We start from the raw sequence: 6,404 nt of genomic DNA, 5'->3' as shown, positions 1-6,404 counted from the left end.
ATTTTTTATCATAAAAATTGTATTTAGTCACAAAAATAACATAAAATTAGATCAACTTGACATAAACAATCCTTGCATTTCATTTGGAGGTACTTACTGAACAGTAGTTACGTCATTCTACAAACTACCCACGTATTTTAGATATGCTCTACTATCATCCTAAAATGCTTTACTATTGTAATATCATCTCAAAATCATCTTACAACACAGATGATCCTACATCCCAGATGCACTTTCTAGCATCAGCACAGGTCTCTGCAGTGGGTGCATCGTTTTCTAAATTGTGCATACATCCAGATGTACAGTACTTGTAAAGTCCCTGCTGAGCAAGTTTTCTTTGGTGACGGCCCATTTTCTTTGTATCTGCAATTTGTCACACCTGACGGGCCAGGTCACGTAAATTCAATCATTTAAACTGTGTATGTAATTATTTATCTGTCCTCAATTTATGTACCGTGTATTTCTTCTTTCACAGGCATCAAGATTGTATTCAACTTTAATTCTGTCTACTTTCACATTGTAAATTGTACTTGTTCACTGTATTTCATTGTTAATTATTATCGACCTCAGGTCACCTATGCCCTCATTGTGTTTCGCGGCACGACGCCAGTCTGCCACTATATAAACCGCCTGGATCATGAATATCATAAATCAGCAGTCCACTTTTACTGCTCGTTTCTTTTGCGCCTCTTAAAGTGGTGACCCCGGAGTGACTCCCGAAGCCATTAGCGGACCCACACGACGACTCAGTCTTGGCTTCAGGAGCTTACTCTCGCCCTTAGCGGACTAATCACGGCGCTGAACCAGCATTTGGGCGTGCTGACTCTCGTCGGCAAAATCACCAGCATCATTAGCAGACTCACACGGCGCGCTCCCAAGTGCATTTTGACGCGAGCACCCTATTCCATTTAAGAGGGCAAAGAGCGAGTTTGGACACAGGCATCCCTTCCTTCATTCAGTTAACTGCTGACCTCGCAGACTCAGAGGTCTACCTCCCTCCTAAATCACCCATGCCTGTCCCCGCGCCAAGGCTCTCACGCTCCTCCACACCCCTGCCTGCAGCCCCGCACTCTCCCCAGCCCGGCGGGACAATCAAGGGCTGCCCTGTCTATAAAACTGCCGCCATTCACGCAGGGGAATCCGTCGGCATGGGTCTACAGAGTTGAGAGCCAGTTCAGGATTGCGGATCTTAACGATGAGGTGCTGCAGGCAGATATAGTACTCAACGCCCTGCCAGAGGAGATCTACTCGTGGGTGTCTGACGCATGCCCCCTTACCTACCACCTCCTGAAGAAAACCGTCCTCGAGACATGCTTCCTGCTGGTTGCCGAGCAGGCCGCCCCGCCCTCGACCTCGCCATTAACCCGCGGCAGGATCAGAGCGTCATGGAGTCATGGGGCATGATCCAAGACCTCCTCACCCTCCCAGACACCGATGGCAGTAAAAAGAAGCGCGAAATAAGCCTGTCGCGGGAGCTCCTCCCCCGTCAGCTCCTCCCGGAGGTCCGCACACAAATCCCTGAGCCCTATGTGGTGCCCCTCGAAACCCTGATTTGCACAGCACAGCACTTGACGGACTCCGTGAAGGCAACGAAGCGGGTACCAGCGCCCACACTCCCAGTCAGCACCATCCAGCAGGAGGAGGGCGCAGAGCAAGAGGTCAACGCCGTCACCAGGAGGCGCCCAGCGCCTCCCAGCAGGTGGAGTTCCCCGGGTCTTTGCCACTACCACAGGCGGTTCAGCAAGGATGCCCGGAACTGCCTGCCGCCCTGTTCATTCGCCCATTCAAAAAACGGGGGAGGCGGCGGCCAGCAGGACAAGCCGCCATGGCAGCTGAAGAACCCAAGGACCCAGAACCAGTAGGCTTCTACGTCCGCGACACCGTCTCCGGCAGGATGATGCTGGTCGACACGGGGGCCGTTAGATCAATCTTCCCGGCATCTAGAGAGGACCGCAAGCAAGAACCAGACCCGGCTGCCTCCCTGACGGCCGCCAACGGGTCCCCCATCCTCTCCTATGGAACAAGGACCCTGTCGATCTCCATCCTTGGCCAGAGGTACTCCTGGGACTTCGTCGTCGCGGACGTTAGGACCCCGCTCCTGGGTGCGGATTTCCTGGTGCACTTTGGGCTGGCAGTTGACGTCGGTCGCAAGTGCCTCCTCGATACAGACTCCTGCCAGTCCCTCCCGTTGGCAACGGGACCCAAGGAACCCACCGTCTGCTCCGCCGCCCCCCACCTGTACTCGCAGCTGCTGACGGAGTTCCCTGATGTGTTCAAGCCCAAGCTGCGCCAAAAGCCCAGGGCCCCAGCCAAACATGGCATATATCACCACATAAAAACAAAGGGCCCCCCAGCACATGCGAAGTTCCGGAGGCTTCCCCCTCGACGCCTTCAGGAGGCCAAGGATGCGTTCGCCGAAATGGAACGGATGGGAATCTGCAAGAAGGCCTCCAGCCCGTAGGCCTTCCCCCTCCACATGGTGCAGAAACCGGACGGTTCCTGGAGACCCTGCAGCGACTACAGGCAGGTCAACCTTGCAACAGAACCTGACCATTACCCCCTGCCAAATATGCAGGACCTCGCGGCCTCCTTCCACGGGCCAAAATATTTACTAAGTCGGATCTCTTGAAGTCCTATTTTCAGGTACTGGTCACGCCAGAGGACATACCAAAGACTGCCATCATAACGCCTTTCAGGTCCTACGTGTTCGCCTTCTCTACATTTGGCCTGGGGAACACTGGGGCAACTTTCCAGCGGCTCATGGACAGCATCCTGGGGGACCTAGAGTTCTGTGTCTGCTACGTAGATGATATCCTTATATTTTCCAGGTCCCACAAGGAGCACCAGAAACACATCCGGGCAGTCCTGCAGTGCCTGCAGGAGAAAGGCCTCGTCGTATGCTTTGACAAATGCACCTTCGGCGTACAGAAAGCCGACTTCCTGGGCCACGAGGTATCCCCAGATGGCGTCCGTCCGCTCACATCCAAAGTCGCAGCCATCACCGGGTTCCCCGTCCCCACCTCCGTCAACTACTACAGGAGGTTCATCCCCGGGATCACACACACCATGGCCCCTCTGATGGAGACCCTGAAAGCCCGACCAAAATCCTTGTTGTGGGGACCCAGCCAGCAGCAGGCCTTCACCCTGATGAAGGCCGCCCTCGCCGAGGCAACCGCCTTGGCCTACCAGGATCCCAGCGCCCCTGTCCAGCTGACAACGGACGCCAGCAACGTCGCCTGTGGTGCTGTCCTGGAGCAGGTCATCAACGGCGCCACCCAGCCCATCGCCTTCTTCAGCAAGTTCAACCCCACAGAGGCCCGCTACAGCACCTTCGACAGGGAACTCTGCGCAGTATACCATGCAGTCCGGCACTTCAAGTTCCTCCTGGAGGGCACACCCTTCACAATCTATACGGACCACCAGCCGCTGGTCCACGCCTTCACCAAGCAAGGGGACGCGTGGTCTTCCAGGCAGCAGCGGCATCTCTCGGCCATCACCGAGTTCACCTGCTCCATCAAGTACCTCCCCGGCAGGAAGAACCCTGTGGCGGACGCCCTCTCCAGAGTCGAGCTGAACGCAGTGCAGCTGGGGATCAACTACAAAGACCTTGCCAGGGAGCAGGCCGCCGACCCAGAGACCCCAGCTTACCGCATCGCCATCACATCCCTAAAGCGGAGGGACGTGCCCCTCGCCCCTGGGGCCCCAAATCTCCTCTGCGACGTCAGCACCGGCCAGCCCCGCCCCCTAGTGCCAGCCTCCAGCCACCGCCAGGTATTCGACATCATCCACGGCCTGTCACATCCCTCCGGCAGGACGACGGCCAAGCTGCTGTCAGAGAAGTTCGTCTGGCACGGAGTGCAGAAGGACGCGAGGGCATGGGCAAGGCAGTGCCTGCAGTGCCAAACCAGCAAGGTGGGGTGGCACACCGAATCTGGGGTAGGCGAGTTCCCACAGCCAGGGAGGCGTTTCAGCCATGTTCACATCGACGTCGTCGGGCCCCTTCCTCCCTCAGGCGGGTCCAGATATCTTCTGACGGTGGTAGACAACTCAACAAGGTGGCCTGAGGCCACGCCAATGCAAGAAGCCACCATCAGCACATGCGCCAAGGCCCTGCTCTCCAGCTGGATCAGTCGCTTTGGCATCCCTGACCACATCACAACCTTCCCGTCGGAATTGTGGTCCGCCCTGGCCCAGCTGCTGGGGACAGCTCATCACACCTCCACGGCCTACAACCCGGCCACCAACGGCTTGGTCAACCGCTTTCACAGGTCCCTGAAGGCATCCCATATGGCCCGTTGTACCGCCGAGGACTGGAAGTACCAGCTGCTGTGGGTCCTCCTCGGGTTGAGGACCGCCCCCAGGGCCGACGGCGTCCTGTCCGCAGCCGGTTAAACCTACGGCGAGCCCCTTGTGGTCCTGGGTGAGCTAGTGACAGAAGATTGCCACAACCCATCGGTCCAGAGGCTTTGCAAAATCGTCGGCAAGTTCGCCCCCTGCAAGAGGACATATACCGACAGGTCAGCCACCTTCACGCCACCCGGGCTGGCCTCCACTACCCACATCTTCGTCAGGGATGACACCGTCCGCCTGCCACTGACCAGGCCCTACAGGTGGCCCTTCCGCGTGCTGGAACGGAACAGCAAGGCGTTCCTGCTTGCACTTCACGGGAGGAACGATTGGGTGTCAATCAACCAAGTCAAGCCTGCCCTCCTGGAGGAGGACAAAACCGTCAGCACACCGCACCCTCCGCCAGCGCAGCCGCCGCCGCAGCCGGGCCCTTGTAAGAAGCGGACACGCAGCCGCCCGCTGAAAAGGCCGCCCACACCCGCAATCAGCCACCCTCACGCACAGGACGTCCCTCTGTTGTCCTCACGCAGCCGGGGCACCCTTCAACACCCCAGCAGATACGCCAACTAATCAGACGTTGCCTACGTCTTGGCAGGAGGGGAGTATTTGTAAAGTCCCTGCTGAGCAAGTTTTCTTTGGTGACGGCCCATTTTCTTTGTATCTGCAATTTGTCACACCTGACGGGCCAGGTCACGTAAATTCAACCATTTAAACTGTGTATGTAATTATTTATCCATCCTCAATTTATGTACCGTGTATTTCTTTCTTCGCAGGCATCAAGATTGTATTCAACTTTAATTCTGTCTATTTTCAAAGTGTAAATTGTACTCGTTCGCTGTATTTTATTGTTAACTGTTACTGACCTCAGGTCACCTATGCCCTCATAGTGTTTCGTGGTGCAACGCCAGTCTGCTGCTATATAAACCGCCTGGATCATGAATAAATCAGCAGCCCACTTTTACCTGCTCGTTTCTTTTGCACCTCTTAAATACTTATCTTCGTGGACCATACCACCGTAAGATGCCTCATAAATGCCCAGCTTCTTCTACAGCTTAAGGGAAAGAGCCTAAATGCCAGAGGAAGGTTATGAAGCACGAGGAGAGAGCATAAGTTATTGATATGTTATGTGAGGGAAAAAATTACGCTGAAGTAGCCGACCATCATGGCGTGCTCAAGAGTGTCATCTATTTGATCAAGAAGGAAGAAATGTTGCCACCATCATTCATTCACTCTCTGACCCCCCAGTGGCAGCAGATCTGGAACAATTTGAAGGGTCCCGAATTCTTAGGAAAGGCAGGGAGCTGCAGATGATGATAGAGGCATGGGATCCTAATATGCAATGCTCCATAAACATTTCCAGTGCCATTGATGCTGCCATGGAGCCCTATAATAACCTCTTCATCAGCATGAAGAAGTACATGGCCATGATGCCGCCTCCCAAAACCCCCTGAAGAAGTCCATGAAGTGACTGAAGCGCTTCCTGAAAAAGGGGAAGAGGCACCCCCAGAGGAGATGTAACTCCTCTGCTTTGCTGTGCAGTCATATCATCATTCATTCATTGGACTGCACAACTAATTCATCATCATCATCTTCAGCCAACATTCATCACTGTTGAGTACCCATATGATTTACATAATCTTGTAAAGTCCCCGCTCAACGGGTTCTCTATGATGAACATCCCATTTTCTGCGGTGCCTTCACAGCCGACCTGAGGTCACACATACACAATCTTATTATCATTATTGTGATTTGTATATTTATTACCTGTTCATTTGCCCTAGTATCACGTATATGTGTCAGAGTATTTTTATGTCCAACCAGCTGTTGTTAGTCATCATGTTTTCTATATGTACCTGTCCTGTTTTGGATAGAGAAATAGTCTGACCTAAGGTCACTTGTAAATTTTTGTAATCGTGGTCTCTGCGTATAAGCAGATGTCCGCAAGACGCTTTATAAGCGGGTCGCTTCATCAATAAATCAGCAGTACTTGTCTTCCTGCTCATTATTTCGCACCCTCTCACAGTCTTAATATTAAACAGCTTTAATGTGCATATGTA

The sequence above is a fragment of the Macrobrachium rosenbergii genome, chromosome 2, assembly GCF_040412425.1.
Source record: "Macrobrachium rosenbergii isolate ZJJX-2024 chromosome 2, ASM4041242v1, whole genome shotgun sequence".
Taxonomy (NCBI): domain Eukaryota; kingdom Metazoa; phylum Arthropoda; class Malacostraca; order Decapoda; family Palaemonidae; genus Macrobrachium; species Macrobrachium rosenbergii.
The sequence above is the reverse complement of the archived record's forward strand: the minus strand, read 5'-3'. Positions refer to the sequence as shown.